Source organism: Phyllopteryx taeniolatus, chromosome 8, assembly GCF_024500385.1.
Source record: "Phyllopteryx taeniolatus isolate TA_2022b chromosome 8, UOR_Ptae_1.2, whole genome shotgun sequence".
Lineage (NCBI taxonomy): Eukaryota > Metazoa > Chordata > Actinopteri > Syngnathiformes > Syngnathidae > Phyllopteryx > Phyllopteryx taeniolatus.
Window position 1 is genome coordinate 18,279,804 of NC_084509.1, and position 18,782 is coordinate 18,298,585.

Here is an 18,782-nt window from a genome sequence, read left to right on the forward strand (position 1 = left end):
AATAGATGTGCTTCAGATTAAAAAAAAAAAAATCATGAATATGAGCACTGAGCAGCCATGAATGTATTTACCTATTAAGGCTGAAATAATAATAATAATATGCCGGCACAGTGGTTAGCACATTTGCCTCACAGTTCTGGGGACCAGGGTCTAAATCCCAGCCCCGCCTGTGTGGAGTTTGCATGTTCTCCCCGTGCCTGGGTGTGTTTCCTCCGGGCACTCTGGCTTCCTCCCACATCCCAAAAACATGCATGGTAGGTTAAATGGAAACTCTAAATTGCCCGTAGGTGTGAATGTGAGTGTAATGGTTGTTTGTTTCTATGTGCTCTGCGATTGGCTGACGACCGGTTTACGGTGTACTCCGCCTCCTGCCCGAAGATAGCTGGGATAGGCTCCAGCAGCCCGTGACCCGAGTGAGGATGAGCGGTAAAGAAAATGGATGGATGGCTGGATGGATAATAATAATAATATAATCCAGTGCCTACATCTAGAGATAAAAGCCACCCAGCCCATACAATTTGGAAAATTAGATTGAGGAAAAAAATGTGTCTAACGTCACTCATAACAGCACACTTCAAATCATAAGAAATCATAAGCATACAAACATTTCTTGCTTTTTCTTTGGTGTTTTTGGTGCTTTTTTTTTTAACAACACTTATTCCAAAATAGGGCTCAGTCCCAACAAGATATGTTAAGAGAAGACAAACTAGAAGTTCATTCCTTAGAGTTTAGCAGGGGTATCAAACTTATTTTTGTCAGGGGCTACATCGTAATTATTACTTCCATCAGAGGGCCATTATGACTGTGAACCCATATAAATGAATTATCATCTCATATACACATATACAGCGGCTGAAATAAGTATTTTAACATGGCACCATTTTTCTCCTTAAATATACTTCCAAAGGTGCTATTGACCTGAAAATTTCACCAGATGTTGGGAACAACCCAAGTAATCCATACATACAAAGAAAGTAGAAAACAACAGCTCAAAAATTAAGTTGTGTGTAAAAATTTGAAATGACACAGGGGAAAAAAAGAAAGGGAGGGGCAAAAAGGTATGGAAAGCCAAGACAACACCTAAAATCTATCACTAATCAAACAGCAATCCAGCCCATTGTCAGTGCAAATGAATGTCATCTGGTTCAGCCCTAATTGATGGCCTAACAAAAAGGTCTCATTGCCAAGGTGTGAGTCAAGACACATCTCATGATGGGTAAGAGCAAAGAGCTGTCTCAAGACCATCGGAAAGTAATTGTTGCAAAACATAACGATGGCATTGGTTACAGGCGCATAGCTAAGCTTCTGAACGTTCCAGTGAGCACGGTTGGGACCATAATACGTAAGTGGCCAATCATACCACCATAAATTTGCCTTGATCAGGTGCTCCTCGCAAGATTTGTGACAGAGAAGTGCAAATAACAATCAGGAGTTGTCCAAGAGCCAAGGACCACTTGTGGAGAGCTTCAAAAAGACCTGGAATTAGCACGTACTGTTGTCACAAGGAAAACAGTGAGAAATGTACTCCTGATTGACGGATGGTTGGATAACTGTTTTGAAACCAGAAGCCTCTAAAAACAATGATTATTACATTTCTTTTAAAAGGGTGGATTCGCAACAAAAAATGCTTGTAATATCTAAAAGTTATTTCAAGTGAAGACAATTTGCAATTTTGATACATTTGCAAAAAACGACGCTAAGGATTTGCTTTCGAGGGCCACATAAAATAATGTGGCGGGCCGGATCTGGCCCCCGGGCCACCAGTTTGACACAACCGGTTTAGAGGTTAATACCATACATCCATGTTCTACTTCTTAACTGGAGCAGGGTCGTGAGTGAGCTGGAGGATATCCTAGTGTCTGTGGGTGAGAGGTGGGGTACACCCTGCCCTGGTCGCCAGTCAATCACAAGGCACATACAGACAAACAATGGTTCACACACACATTCACACCTATGGGTAATTTAGATTCTTCAATTAACCTAACATGCTGAATATTTTTAGGAATGTGGGATGAAACCGTAAACCTACGCAAGTACAGGGAGAACATGCAAACTCCACACAGAAAGGCGACTGCGCTGGCCACTTTAATAAAATCATATTCCATCACTGCAGGTCATGCCTTCCTCTCATTGAATGTATGCAGGTTCTTTTGAGTTTTTATTTTATTTCCCCTCATTTTACCAAGTGTTGTGCGTTCTCACCCACTGCCTGTCTTATTCGTCTGGCATGCACCCAACACCAAGTCATGTCCTCCAACCACAAGAGGGCACAGAACACTTGGTGTGACAAACTCACAAGCTCCACTGCAAAGCAGTCCACCCGCCATGTCCACATCTAATTACATACATAGAGTCTTGACTACTGTTTTGCTGTTGTACGCTTTATACCATTAATGGAAGCAATCACATGACCTCTGCAGACTGTTTTTGCATGTGTCTTCTTGTGCATATGTGAAAAGACTCAATGGATGGCCCTTTTTAATCTATCAGCGGATTATATTTAGGAATGCACACAGACACACACACACAAACAAAAAAGAAACCATTTGTCATGAAGAAAAGCGAAAGCCAAACCCAGAGACACGCAGATAGACAATAGCATGTGAATGTGTGTGCGTGCGCGCGTGTGTGTGTGTGTGTGTGTGTGTGTGTATGGGCAAGGGGTCATTAATCCCTCTATTCCAGGGAGGAATTTTGTTTGGCCGAAAGGGGATAGGGGTGAGGAGAGGGTGATAATGTGATTGAAAAGAGGGTGAGAAGGGAAGGAGAAGCAAGAGGGGGATAGATTTGGTATTGTGCCTCACAGGGTCTAGCTTTAATCCTTGGAGGAGTACAATAATTTAAACTAGTCTCTGATCAGAACGAGAGTCCAAGAGAGAGACAAAGAACATGAAATGACCATATAAATACTGCTGAAGAATTTAACAAGGTTGCACTGTACACACACTAAAACTAAACAAGCAAGCGCTAGTCGTAACTATAAAAAATGACTGCTATACTGTGCACTGTTAAACAACACAAGGGTCTGATCAAAACAGTATTACATACAATAAAATACACTTATACTTAGAATATGCCTGTTACCACAATGTACACAAATTTAAATCACCACAGCCTTAGTATAAGGAAAATATTAAAGGCGGATTTGTAGCGTTTTTGTGGCCATGGCTTCTCACTGTTACCTTAAATTCATAAGACAGATAGACAAAATTTTAATAATCTTTTTGCCGGAGATAACATTATGAGAGCTTGGTTGCATCAGCTTTTCATTATGGGAAATATTACCTGCATTTCATCAAACCTGTGATGGAAGAAGATACATGAGGACCTGGTTTGTGTTTTAGTTGATTAAAAATATGATTTTTCATATCATCACTTCATATATGAGTTAGTGTAATATTATCGCTGTCATCATCTTTAGTACAGCAGTATTGACAACCCATTAAGTTACAAGTGGAAATTGCAGTAATGACGAATATTTACTTGCGTCATATTTGCAAAACAATACTCAGACACGGCGTGTCAATTTTGATAATTTAGTACAAACAAAATCTAACATTTCATACTACAATACAAAATAGTATATACAAGTACTGCACTTAATTGCCAGAGATACTAAAATTCATGGCAAGGGGTGCATTTTGCTATAATTTATGTCACTTGGCTATATCTAATTTGACAAGCTTCCACTGTGTTTTAATACTTGCAGTAGTAAATGTGTCAAATCCTTTGCTGCTGCTGTTAAAACTGCCTAACTAGAAGGACACTGGGACAAGTTCCTGTTGCAATTTAGTTCAGATTTTACAGTAGAGCATGTTTATTATTGTGTTTGTAGTTTGTATGCAGTGGTACTATCATACAGAGAGCTGTTTCTAGTATTTTGGTTACCTTATTTTAGCTACATAAGAGCCAAAATGTTACAATGCATGCAAAAAGCAGACTACACCCTGGACCGGTCGCCATGCAATCACAGAACAGGCGCTAAGGAATTTACATTTAAAAAAGTGTTTTCATACATTTAAACATTTTTGAATAAGTTTAATTGTGTGTAAAGCCTGTTGAATGGCTTTTACCTACCGTATTTCATTTCCATACCGCTTATCCTCACCTGAGTTGCGGGCATGCTGGAGCCTATCCCAGCTGACTTTGGGCGAGAGGCGGGGTACACCCTGAACTGGTTGCCAGCCCTACGCAGAGCACATATAAACAAGCAACCATTCGCACTCACATTCACACCTACGGGAAATTTAGAGTCTTCAATCAACCTACCATGCATGTTTTTGAGATGTGGGAGCAAACGGGAGTAGCTGGAGAAAACCCACGCAGGCACGGGGAGAACATACAAACTCCACACAGGCGAGGCCGGATTTGAGCCCGGGTCCTTAGAACTGTGAGGCAGATGTGCAAACCACCAGGATGCAGTAGGGTTTTACCTATATACAGTGGGTACGGAAAGTTTTCAGACCCCCTTAAAATTTTCACTCGTTGTTATATTGCAGGCATTTGTTAAAATAATTTAAGTTTTTTCCTCATTAATCTACACACAGCACCCATATTGACAGAAAACAACTTAATTGTTGAAATTTTTGCTGATTTATGAATAAAGAAAAACTGAAATATCACACAGCCATAAGTATTCAGACCCTTTGCTGTGACACTCATATATTTAACTCAGGTCCTGTCCATTTCTTCTGATCATCCTTGAGATGGTTCTACACCTTCATTGGAGTCCAGCTGTGTTTGATTATACTGATTGGACTTGATTAGAAAAGCCACACACCTGTCTATATAAGACCTTACAGCTCACAGTGCATGTCAGAGCAAATGAGCATCATGAGGTAAAAGGAACTGCCTCAGAGAGCTCAGAGGCAGAATTGTGGCAAGGCACAGATCTGGCCAAGGTTAGACAACAAAAAATTATGCTGCACTTAAGGTTCCTAAGAGCACAGAGACCTCCATAATCCTGAAATGGAAGCCGTTTGGGACGACCAGAACCCTTCCAAGAGCTGGCCGTCTGGCCAAACTGAGCAATTGGGAGAGAAGAACCTTGGTGAGAGAGGTAAACAAGAACCCAAAGATCACTGTGGCTGAGCTCCAGAGATGCAGTCGGGAGATGGGAGAAAGTTCTAGAAAGTCAATCATCACTGCAGCCCTCCACCAGTCAGAGCTTGATGGCAGAGTGGCCCGACGGAAGCCACTCCTCAGTGCAAGACACATGAAAGCCCGCATGGAGTTTGCTAAAAAAAAAAACTCTGAAGGACACCAAGATGTTGAGAAATAAGATTCTCTGGTCTGATGAGACCAAGATAGAAATTGTTGACCTTAATTCTAAGTGGCATGGGTGGAGAAAACCAGGCACTGCTCATCACCTGTCCAATACAGTTCCAACAGTGAAGCATGGTGGTGGGTGGTTTTCAGCTGCAGGGACAGGGAGACTGGTTGCAATCGAAGAAAAGATAAATGCGGCCAAGTACAGGGATATCCTGGACGAAAACCTTCTCCAGAGTGCTCAGAACCTCAGACTGGGCCGAAGGTTCACCTCCAAAAAGACAATGACCCTAAGCACACAGCTAAAACACCGAAGGAGTGGCTTCAGAACAACTCCGTGACGGTTTTTGAATGGCCCAGCCAGAGCCCTGACTTAAACCCAATTGAGCATCTCTGGAAAGACAGAATTGGAGAGGACCTGACAGAATTGGAGAGGACTTGAAACAATTGGAGAGGATCTGCTAGGAGGAATGGCAGATGATCCCCAAATCCAGGTGTGGAAAAAACTGTTGCATTATTCCGAAAAAGACTCATGGCTGTATTAGCACAAAAGGGTGCATCTACTAAATACTGAGCAAACGGTCTGAATACTTATGGCTGTGTGATATTTCAGTTTTTCTTTTTTAATAAATCTTCCAAAATTTCAACAATTCCGTTTTTATTTCTGTCAATATGTCCACTGTGCCGCCTAGTATTTTCATGTCGAGGAAAATCAACACTTTTTTTCTGTGCATTTATAAAGCTTTGTTGTGCATGCCTAGAGCTAAAGCAAACAGGTTTTTTTTCTTTTAAAATCTATCGCTTTTAACTCTGCTATGTTTGTTTCCACTGATTGGGCCTCACAATCCCTGATGGGATACGCTAGACAGACACATGAAGACATACAACTGAAACACATTCCGGCTACATTTCAACTGTCTCCGCGCAACAGTAATATATGTGCATCTGTGTGTATCTTTCCTCGCTTTTTTTGTATTCCGGCCTGCAAACGTGTCTGAAGACCGCAGGGCGTGAATCAGCAGGTCTTGGTGTATTTGAGTAAGTCAAGGCTGTCTGCTGGCATAGAGCGGAGGGAAAAAAAATTCTGTCAATGATTAAAAGCCTGTGGCCTTGTTTCAGAACCAGCCTGAAACCGCTGACATGCCTCTGCTGGCCATACGAAGGATGAAGAGTGATAGAGAAGAGAATTGTAAATGGGAATGAGCAAAAACATGAGGCAAAACAAATGTAAAACAATATCCATTTCAGCACTTCCTCCTTAGCGCCACACATTCAGTGCTCCACTAGGCCTTTTTTGTCTCCATCTTCCCTGCCTTTCCATTTGTTGTACCCCCATATCTCCCCTTCTCTAGCTGACCCTCCTCTCCCTCCTCCGTCTCCACCTATTCCCCCCTCCCTTCTTCCAATTACCAGGAGGGGTATGAGCAGAACCACACACTTCACAGCTTTCAAGTGTTGGAGAGACATCCTCCTGGGAATTATCCAGCAAGCGATGAATCCACAAATACCACCCACCCCTTCCTTAATTCTCCCCCTCCTCCTTTCCCCCAACACCTACAATGCCTCACCCCATTCTTCTCTTTTTGTTGCTCTCTGACCCCATTGGCTTATTTCTTTTTTCCTCTACATGGCCCAATTGCCATGTATGATAATACACTTATTCATTCTTTTTTTCAAACTTAATGTCATGAACAGTAGGGTACTATGTGTATATTATGTACCACAGTATGTTTGTACAGTATCTGTTTTATATTTAAAAAAATGTCATAGAGCAATTAAAATGTCAGATTTGTTGACTAATGTTTGACTTATACTAAAATAAGGAAGACATTTTGAATTTACATGATTTGTTTAGATGGAATTAGGGTACTAAGAAAACATCATGTTCATCCATTGTATATATTCCACTCTATATTAAATATATTGAATGAAATGCTACATTAAGTGGATGTAATTTGATGGCATAAAAAAAATCTATCCTATGATTAATTCAATATTGACTTAATTGCAAGTCAGTCTTAAAAGATTGCTTGCGCTAAAGAAAAAAAAACACCACTATAGGGAGTGAAAGAAAACTATGTTGAGTAAAATTGGGTAGGCTTGTTTTGATTTTATTTCTGCAAAGAGTAACACATGAATGTAAAGTGAGTAGTTTAGAAATGATTCAGCCAATTTGACTCTGTCTCCAATTAATGCATGTTTTTGGGGTGTGGGAGGAAACCGGAGTGCCTGGAGAAAACCCACGCAGGTACGGGGAGAACATGCAAACTCCACACAGGCGGGGCCGGATTTGAACCCGGCTCCTTAGAACTGTGAGGCTGACGCTCTAACCAGTCGGCCGCCGTGCCGCCTAATGTTATCCCTTTTAGAGTAAACACTGTCTATATGCTGTAATTTGACGGACCTAATGTTATCCCTTTTAGCGTAAACACTGTCTATATGCTGTGTTATTGTGTGATAGGTCAAGATGACCCTCCATGAGCACCTCACCCAAAAAATGTAATGCATTTGAGTAACGTGACACAAGTGAGCCGATGTTGCACATAGCTTTTCTGGGTGTATAATTTGGATCGTGACATAGATGGAGAGCTGCATTTGAGTGGTCTCGCATCACGTCTGAATAAGGTCTGAGTCTGCAATGTCACATTCACACCTGTGCTGCTCATGCGTAACAGCATCACCGAAGATGTACCATATTTTCTGGTGTTATCTCCAAGCAATGCCAGTCATCGAGACCATCTAAGTATCTAAGTGCTATACTAAGGCAACTAGACGTCATCACAACAATTTAAAACAAAATTAGGCATTTAATAAGAGAAACATTTATTTATGTCTGCTCTGCATACTCCCTCATCACAACACAGTTGCAAGAAATATATGAATCTTTTGGAATGACCTGGATTTTCCACATTAATTGGTCATAAACTGTGATCTGATCTTTATCTATTTGTCGTTGGCCCGTTGCATCACCCACTGCATCAACTTTCCCCCCACCAGACTTCCTAATTGGGATAAAGTTTTGATCTTGGCGTGGTGACCTTTCCCCCCCCCCCAAACATAGCAATGGGTGTTCTTTCCAAACAACTCCATTCTGGTTTCATGTGTTTGCCAGTAGGGCTACAAAAACTCCAGTTGTTCTTTTGCCAACTTCAGACCTGTAGCAATGGTCTTTTGGCGGCAGTGGCTACCTCCGTGGGGTCTTCCAAATACGTCCTTTCTTCTTGAAGGTTTTACTTATTGTAGATTTGTAAACAAAGATATTTATGTAAGTCTTTTAGTCGACGTTCAAGGATTTTTTTTTCTTTGCCTCATTGAGCATTCGGCACTGTGCTCTTGCAGGCATCTTTACAGGACAGCCACTCCTAGGGAGAGTAGCAACAGTGCTGAACTTCTTCCTCTCATAGACAATCTGTCTAACAATGGAGTGATGAACATCAAAGCTTTTAGAGATACTTTTGTGACCCTTTTCCCGCTTCATGTAAGTTAACAATTGCAATTTCTCAGGGTTTCTGAGAGTTCTTTTGTGTGAGGCATGGTTCACATCAGGCAATGCTTCTTGACAATAGAAATCTAAAAAAAACTGGTGTATTTCTTGAATAGGGCGAGGGCAGCTTTAACCAACACGCCCAATCTTGTCGCATTGATTGGACCCAAGGTTGGCGGACTCCTGAGTCCGATTAGCACTTGGAGAAGTCATTAGCCTCGGGGTTCACATTCTGCACTTTGAATGTTGCCATGGCATGTCCAATAAAAACATGAAAACATGGAATTGTTTGTGGTGTATTAGTCTAAGCAAACTGTGCTAGCTTATGGTTGCGACCTATATTTTATGACCAATTGAAACAGAAGTTGAGGTAATTCCAAAGAGAGGGTTCACATACTTTTTTTTCTTGCAACTGTAAGTTACACCGGTTGCTCAAAATGAAATGATACCATCCCATCATTTCTCAAAGCAGTTAATTTACTCTCACTATTGATGTTTACATATATACAGTACGGCTCTGTAAAAAATGTAGAGACCAGTGCAAAATGATCAGTTCCTCCGGTTTTGGTATGTAAAAGGTAGGTATATATTTGAGTAAAATAATTAGTTTATTTGTTTTGTTTGTTGAATAAAAAACTGACAACATAACTTCAAAATTTCAGGTTGTCATTTAGACCATTTATTTGCTGAGAATGAAAAAATGGTCCACTGTTTTTTTGGTCAATTAATTTTTTTCCCAGTAAAACACAGCAGAAAATATCCTGTTCAGGCTCACGGGTGAGCTTGTGCCTCTCCCCACTGACTTTGGGTAAGAGGAGAGCTACATCCTGCATCACAGTGAGGGGAGAGCTATTCCTACCAATCATGTAACAAATTAAAGCAACCAAAACATTATTAAATAATAGAAACTGCTGTCATCATGACCCAGTACAGTTCTATACCACAACAAACCATAATAATATAGATTTTCTTGAATGAATAGCTCTACATTCTGAGAGGTTCAATTTTAAATTGAGCAATTTATATATTTTAAGGCAGAATACAGGAACAGTTCTTGTATTGGATTTCATAACGCTGTGCAAGTGGTCATATAGTCGCTTTAAATGAATACCTCTCCGTCAATCAAAACTGATCATCATTATCTTCTTCATTGTAAAGGTAGATTAACTGTTGTATAGAATTGTGCAAAATTGTGCAACGGTACATGATGTTGTGGTCAGTGGGCTTATTAGCCACACCAAGAACTACAAACATAGCTAATGAAATGATACGTTTAAACAAGAAAGTCAAGCACATATATGAGATCGTATCTATTCTCCGCAAATATATTTGCCAAAACAGAGACAAATAATTACCGGTGAGGGGAACAATGAAACGTGGAGAAGACGATACGAACACCACAAAGGAGATTTTCAGTGACGGATGACACAAAGGGCAAAGCAGAATGGGGAGAATGGAAGAAAAAGAAGTGCAAGATGAGGTGGAGGTACAAAGAGGAGTGCAAGGAGAGGAGGTGGGGGAAAAAAAGTGCTCTGGTTGTATCGGAGCAGCCGTGTGTGAAAGCACACACTCTGCAATCCTGTCTCCTCGCTGCTTAATGAGGAGAACCTTTAGGAGTAACAAAAAGTAAAGTACACACACACACACACACACACACCACTCGCACACCACATACACACACAAATTTACAACCGAGCCAATGCTTAATAACTTTTGCTGTCCAGTTTCGACCCCATCCCCCACTTTCTCTCTATCATGTGATGAATGAGGGTCCCTGTGCTCCTCGTCTGTCCAGCCACACACAGACACACACGCACACACACACATAGAACACATTCCTGATTAAGATACAGTCATTTCTATTTAATTTTGAAAGGCACATACCATACAGGTGCAATGTTGCAGACACAATAGAGAAAATGCTTAAGGAGACATTTACAGCTTTTCTTGGCAGACGAGAATGCAGTCGGATGGAAGCCGTCAGTCACAGATGAAAAGTCACCGCCTTTCTCCCTCATCCCTTCTTCCTCCCCTCTGCCTATGTACCCCATCCTCATCCTCTCCCTTCCTCTTAGCACTTTCATATGTTCTCATTATTGCTGTTGTTCTCTCTTCTCTGCTTGTGCTCATTTTCCCCTCTACTTTCCCCTTATTTTGCTGTAACCTACCTGCAAGAATGAAATTGGAATTCTGTCCTGTACAATAAATATGGCCATTTCTGTCCCTTCTCCACTGTAGCCATCAAACATAGCTCAACCCCCAATGTGCGCGCACACACGCACACACGCGCGCATACTTTCACGCACTCAGCAGGTTGCGTAACTCCCAAAGATGTGTGGCTCTGGATGCATGCACTTGCGCGTGTGTGTGTGCCAGTGTGTGTGTGTTTGCGTGCATGCATGCGCGCGTGTAATTGCATGATTGTGTACACTACTGTGTGTGTACATGCAGAGAGTGTGTGCGTTTCGAACACCAGTGCATGCAGAGATGACATTGCAAAATAAGGAGGACAGAAGCAGGTTTGTAGCATAATAAAACTGGATCTATGCCTGCTCTGCAATCACACCGACTTGAAGGGATATGCACAAATTGATAATATTCTGCAATCTGCATTTATGAGCTCATTTAGTAAATAGCCACAGATGGGTGCAAAGATGTACTACAGCCTTGCAATTCAGACAAAAGAAAAAGGGTTCGTGTTCATGTGTTTTGTGTACTCTTACTTGCTGTCCCTTGAAAACAACCACTTTGCCAGCCCGGGCTTCTATCCCCACAGTTAGAATACAAATTATAGATCCTATTTTGTTCCAGGGTGAAATAGCTTTGAATGTGTGCACAAAACTCGCAACTCAGCCTTTCACATGACAAATTGTCATTTAGGTGGAAGAAAAAAAGTAATCTTTTGGAAATTTTGAGACACTGTTGTCTAAATGGGTGTTGTGAACAACAATGTCCTGAAAAGGTGGTGGTGCTTTTGGAACCCTGCTATTTGTATTGTTCTGGCTATTGCTGCTCATGATAACTAGAGAAAAAAATGGTGTAGTGACAATTTCTGTGACTTTTTATCAGTTAGAAATAACAACAGCTTTTAATAAAGAACAATATCATTTTCAATCAGACGTGCAACAAATTTTTAAACCGATTTCTTGGCTTGTTTTTGCAGTTTTATGACATTTCGTCGTAAAGACCCAGACAAGATCCCAACAGACAGTGATTGGTTGTGGGTGAGGGTGGATTTGGAAGGTGCTCTGGGGAGTGCTATTATTCTCTGTTGGTATGCGTGTGTGCGTGCGTGTGTGGTTGGGGAGCGTGGCATATCCAAGCATGGCCGACACAAGTGTGGAACCACAAAACAAACAGCCAGCAAGCCACAGCACAGCATCTTGAAACAGAATACCAAATGAAGCAGACTCCAATATTACCCTTCCTTCACCAGCCCAACACACTGGGGGAATCTATATGATGAATCATGAAGAGTTTTTTTTGGGGGGGGGGATTTTTTGCTTTTCTTTCAGTCTCTACAGCTCAAACTGCTTCTTCTCTTTGTCTGCGTAGTCCTCTCTCTATCTCGCGTTGCTTTCTTGATGTTATTTTTAATGAACTCCCCTCCTTATAATTTGGCTTTGTCCATCTCATCGTTTCTCACTCCCCTCTTCCATCCTCATTACACCTCTCCTATTTCATTCCATTTCTCTCTCTCTCTCTCCGTCTCTCTATGACTCTCTCTCTTTTTTCAATGTACATAACAGTTTAGTCTTTAGGTGGGAGCCCTGGCGGTATCCATGGCAACCACATTGCTAGGCAACAGCCATTTCCCTTCCTCTCCCGAGCCAAGCAGCAGTGGCAACAATCAACCAATCAACAGCCGAGGAAAAATCTGTGTACATGAAAGTTCTCAACATGTCCATGAAGACATTATAACATGGCAAATATGCTATGAACAGCATTTCTGTCACTTATATTAGTTGACCAGGAAATACGCTCAACCATGACTGGAATGAATTCCCATTTGCCAAAGTTGGTGTTGGCTGGTCTGTGTTTGGCAATGTGTCTGCTACATGCGACAGATGCATGGAGCCGTGCGCAAATTTGAACTGCAAGTTGGTGGCTTGATGATGAAGTGCCAGCTGAACAACATAAGTACAAGTGATTAAAAGTTTGGACTCTGGACTTTTCAGAAAACAGCTTTTTAAATGTTTTTTTAATGATTGCTTATTGTGAAGTGAAATGGAACGATAGCCAATAAGGAAATGACCGAAAGCTTGAACGTAAATAAAAGAGGAGTAAGAGAAGGAGATGTGTAATGGATACAGAGTGGCCGTCTTATCTTTGAGCTATCTTTGTATGGATGTCGGCTGATCAGACTCTTTAAACCGAAGGTCTGTAGACCCTGGTAGGAGACCATTTCGAGGCATGAAAAGAATCACAACAACAACGATGCTGAGTCGAAACAGAGAAACTCTGACCTTGAAAGAGCTCGATTACATTCAACACACATAGATGTACACACCTGCGCACATGTGCAGACACACGCACACACAGACACACACACACACAGACACACACACACCACGATTGCTCCTTTAACACATGCACACAACTCAAGGCCAATGACCAGACAACACACACTCAGAGTGATCCTGCTGTTCCGCGCTGGTGTGCTGTCTGTCTATCTGTCCATATGAAGTAGCCTGTGAATCTCCATTCTGAGAAGTGGAGGACAGTATATAATGAGCCCCCTCCCCTTTGCATCATTATTCCCTTATCTACATCAATATTGTCCCACTCTAGTTGTCTTATGCCAGTTCACTGTTTCATTTTCTGTCCTTATCAACATATAGGCCTACCTGCCTCTTGATTCCAACCAAACCAATTTTCAGTTGGACACTGAGCACACCCCCTAACCCCCTAACCCCTCCCCCCTCCCCGTCCTTATTCATCATCCACATTCTCCCATCTGTCTTCTCCTCTCAACCCTCTCGCCATCACATCAATGCCAACACACAGGCACATTCTTTCCTTTCCTCCTTCCATAACATTTCATTCTCGTCTACCCCTATTGTATTTGGGGTATGAGAAACCACACAAAAAAAAAAACATTTAGCACCAATGAATTTAGAATGATAAATTTGAGTAAATAGCATATTGCTGGCTTTCCAGGGGAAGGCAAAGATTCATTTGGGTGACGGATGCAGTGACACAAGCAATATGGTTAAGGGGACTCAGAGGAGGATGAGAAAGGTAACTTTGACAAAAAAAAGAATAAATGGCTAAAAAAAATTTTTTATGTAATAATTATTACAAAATGGCAATAGAAAAGGGGGAGCAAATTATCAAAGACTTAAACCCAAATAAGACAGTTTTGTGATACATTGTTACATGAAAAATATTGCAGACAGTCTGAATAAAACATGAATGCAGTGCTGTTCTCATTCAGTGAAGCCATATTAATATTATTACATATGGGGGAGTACTATTAATATGTCGTGTGGTGTGGGTCCTCCACGAGCCATAATGCTGCAACATTGACATGAATGCATGCACAAGCGAATAGTCTCCATGTTTGTATGACCCCACCCACCCAACCACACACACACACACACACAGACACACACACACACACACACACACACACACACACACACACGTATAGCCATCAAGACAGCTAAGGTTCCTTTATTTATTTCAGCAGAGAAGATTGCATTTTCAAAGACTTTACGTGTGTATACACGTGCATGTGCCTCTGTTTGTGCATGTGTGTGTGTGTGTGCGTGTGTGTGATTACTGACTTTGGCAGGGAAGGATGGGGGATATTAAACGATTTAAATTCACAGACGTACACACCTCGACACCCAAACAGACAGATTTGCTCATGCACACACACAGGCCCAAACCCATGCATACACACTGGGCTAGTCTGTTCAGTCAGATAGGCCAATCAAACATTGTCTGCTGTCAATTAACTGAGAGGCATGCAACTCATTTTCAGTGGGAACATTCTTATAGTGCAACATATTGTGCATGCGTAGGTAACGGCTGTACTCACTGGCCACATGATAAGCTACACTTCCACAATCTAATGAGATCCAATACAAGAGTTGCCAGATCTTTCCTTTGTGTTTGTCATTTACTGTGCTGCATTCCTTCTGTCTCCAATACGGAATATTACACCTTGTTAGATGTTTTTCATGCTCTTAGTTCTCCCTGTAAGTTCTGCCATTTTCCTGGTATTGCTCCTTGCTGTACTTCCTGTCTGAACTTTGTTGATTGCTATTTTCCCTACTTTTTAGTCGAACTTTGTTGATTAGTCTTTTCTTTTTTACTTTTTGCTTACTCATTGGTAGCGCTTTGTTTTTCAGTCTTTCATTTTTGTACATGCCCGTGATGGATTAGTGGCACATTTGCCTGACTTCGGTGTAGACAATGTGGGTCCAATTCCCACTCAGTGATGGTGTGAATTTGAGAGTGTGACCCTTAGACTGACTGGCCACCTTTCCAGGGCAGACATGTCTTTCTGCTTTGTGGTTCAACCACTTGCATATCAACACATGTATAAGAGTGTAAATATACTTTACCCGTAAAATAACGCAACACTGTCTCAACCTCTGTCAAGGAAAGTGAATACAACCTGAAGTGAAAATGTCTAAATCTAGCCAGTTTTGTCCCATGAAAATATATTATTAGACTTTACACCGATTTGTCGGGCTGATCGGTATCGGCCGATATTTAGCATTTTATGCTACTCGGCTTTAATGTCATAATTCGCTCCGCAAAAGACATTAACTGCGTCGCCGTGTGCACAGTATAATTGAATCCAAAAGCTAATTTATTTTTAGCCTTGTCAGAATCAGAATCAGAATCAGGATCAGAATCATATTTATTTGCCAAGTATGTCCAAAAAAACACACAAGGAATTTGTCTCTGGTAGTTGGAGCCGCTCGAGTACGACAACAGACAGTCAATTGACAGAGAACACTTTGAGACATAAAGACATTGACAAAAAACAGTCACTGAGCAATAAAGGGTTGCTAGTAGTCTGGTAATGTCTTGACATAGTACTGTAAATATCTGACAGCCAATGAAGTTATTTAAAAAAAATAAATAAATAAAAAACGTCGGCGGTGTGGAACAGACAACACGTCGGAGACAGGCAACACGTAATGCCCGGAGCAGACTCCAAGACAAATTTGCTCTTTCATGATTGAGTCTACTGCAATAAAATCTTGTATTCCGATACCAGCACATCCCGTTTTTTACGATCACTGGGCTTTATTTTGTCAACTCAAATGCGACCGGATACACTCGTTACCGTGGCGCTGACAACAAGAGTGGAGCGCGCCGACTGTATTATAAAAACAAAATGGGGAAAAACGTGTGTTGGTGGTCACCGGTGCTCAGGACAGGAGAGGACGTTCGTTAAAGGCTTGCTTGATGTATGTTCACGTACTTTGAATACAGTACGGCTCACAAGCAGGCAATAAAATGTTATGTAGCCTAGCAAGCTAGTGGTAGCACGAACGGTTGGATGTAAACATGCCGCCGTTCTGTCGAATCATGCTCTAACTTTTTGGTGTGGGTGAAGTCCATCCGTCCATTTTCTGAGCCGCTTATCCTCACTAGGGTCGCGGGAGTGCTGGAGCCTATCCCAGCTATCATCGGGCAGGAGGCGGGGTACACCCGGAATTGGTTGCCAGCCTGGTTGCCAGCCAATCGCACATATAAACAAATACGGTAGCAAAAAAAAAAGCACCAAAAGACACCAAAGAAAAAGCAAGAAATGTTTTGATGCCTATGATTTGAAGTGAGCTGGTTATGAGTGATTTTAGACACATTTTGTCCTCAATAATCTAATTTTCCAAATTGTATGGGCTGGGTGGCTTTTATCTCTAGATGTTGCACTGGACTATATTATTATTATTATGCATTCATCCATCCATTTTCTTTACCGCTCATCCTCACTCGGGTCTTCGGGCGGGAGGCGGAGTACACCCTGAACCGGTCGCCAACCAATCGCAGGGCACATAGAAACAAACAACCATTCACACTCACATTCACACCTATGGGCAATTTAGAGTCTTTAATTAACCTACCACGCATGTTTTTGGGATGTGGGAGGAAACCGGAGTGCCCGGAGAAAACCCACGCAGGCACGGGGAGAACATGCAAACTCCACACAGGTGGGGCCGGGGATTGAACCCCGGACCTCAGAACTGTGAGGCAGATGCTCTAACCAGTCTTCCACTGTGCCGCCGTGGGTGACTTATCCATCCATCCATTTTCTGAGCCGCCTCTCCTCAATAGGGTCGCGGGCGTGCTGGAGCCAATCCCAGCTATCATCGGGCAGGAGGCGGGGTACACCCTGAACTGGTTGCCAGCCAATCGCAGGGCACATACAAACAATCAACCATTCGCACTCACAGTCACACCTACGGGCAATTTTAGAGTCTCCAATTCATGCATGTTTTTGGGATGTGGGAGGAAACCGGAGTGTCCAGAGAAAACCCACGCAGGCACGGGGAGAACATGCAAACTCCACACAGGCGGGGTCGGGGATTGAACCCCGCTACTCAGAACTGTGAGGCTGACGCTCTAAGTGGGTGAAGTAATTTAATTAAAAATAAAGTAATTACAGTAAGTTAGCACCCATTAGTTCTGTCATGTAATGTTGGTTTGACCTGACTGATTAGAATACACGATTTGACAAGTGCAGTGATTTCCAACCTTTATGGAGCCAAGGAACATATTTTACAATTGGAAAATCTCACGGCACACCAACAAACAAAAATGTCACAAAAAGGGGATACTATAATTACTGTATCTACTTCCTGCCATCTAATAGAAGACCATTCATTTGTTCCGTCTGTCACTATGCCTCACTGTCATAAACAGAGGACCAAAGATAAATTATTTATTGTAAATATAATTTTTTGAGCAATTAAGTACACAAGTATATACAGTAAATTAACAGGTCATTTAAATGGACACATTCCTCCATCTTGTGATCAGATCGGTGATCGGTTATCGTTCTTTTAAACTCGCTGATCGGTGATCAGTGATCGGCCCCAAAAATCCTGATCATGTAAAGCCTATATATTATAGCCTATTTACAAAATTCTGAGGAGTGTACTCCCTTCTGTGAGATAGTGTCGCTATATTTCCATTCCATGGTAACAAAATGAAAGTGTTGAACACTCTCCATTCATTTTCTATGGCGCGTTCCACACTGCACTAAGCACAGCGCAGTGCAACATCGCCGCGACTGCTTAGTTAGCAGTGCAAAATGTGGGCTAGCTTGCGCCGGGGCACCGCCATCCTTCATCCTTGCCCGCAGTAAACACCACGAAAGCCAAATGCAGTGTGAAAAGGCCTTTGGGAATACAGTTGAGCTATAGAGCAGGGGTCACCAACCTTTTTGAAGCTAAACGCTACTTCTTGGGTACTGATTAATCTCGGCAACCAGTTTGATAGACACTGAAATAACAAACTATTTGGTGGTAAATCATCTCATCGTCATGGTACCTGTTGGCTTGTGCCTACGAATGCTATGGTTTGGTCATGCGCTATAATGCTGACCTTTAAATCATGTATACGAGATATTTTTCAATTGTTTTCATTTCCAAATTCACACCAATGCAAGTGTAATCTAAAAAAAAAGAGAATAGCGACTAAAAAAAAAATATAGATGCAGCTCACTGGTAAGTGTTGCGATTCTTGCTTTTTAAAAAGAATAGCAATGCAATTTTTTTTCGACACATCTCACTGGTGAGCTATTTTTAGAACAGGCCCACGGGCTACTTATGTGGTCCTTGGGGGTTCCATGTTGGTGACCCCTGAGCCAACTGACTTTGGACGAGAGGCAGAGTACAACTTGGAAAGATCAGCAGTCAGTTGCAGGGCACATACAGTAAAGACAAACAACCATCCACACTCACATTAAAACACACGGAGAATTTTGAGTGCTAAGTTAACCAAACATGGCTGTTTGTGAAATATAAGCAAAAGCTGGAGAAAACCCACAAAGACATGGGGA

General features: G+C 41.8%; 1 protein-coding gene across 2 annotated transcripts in view; it reads right to left on the reverse strand.

The window, feature by feature from the left end:
* Positions 1-18,782, reverse strand: part of dpf1 (double PHD fingers 1) — a 47,192-nt gene that overhangs the window by 11,643 nt on the left and 16,767 nt on the right. The gene's annotated exons all lie outside the window — the stretch shown is intronic.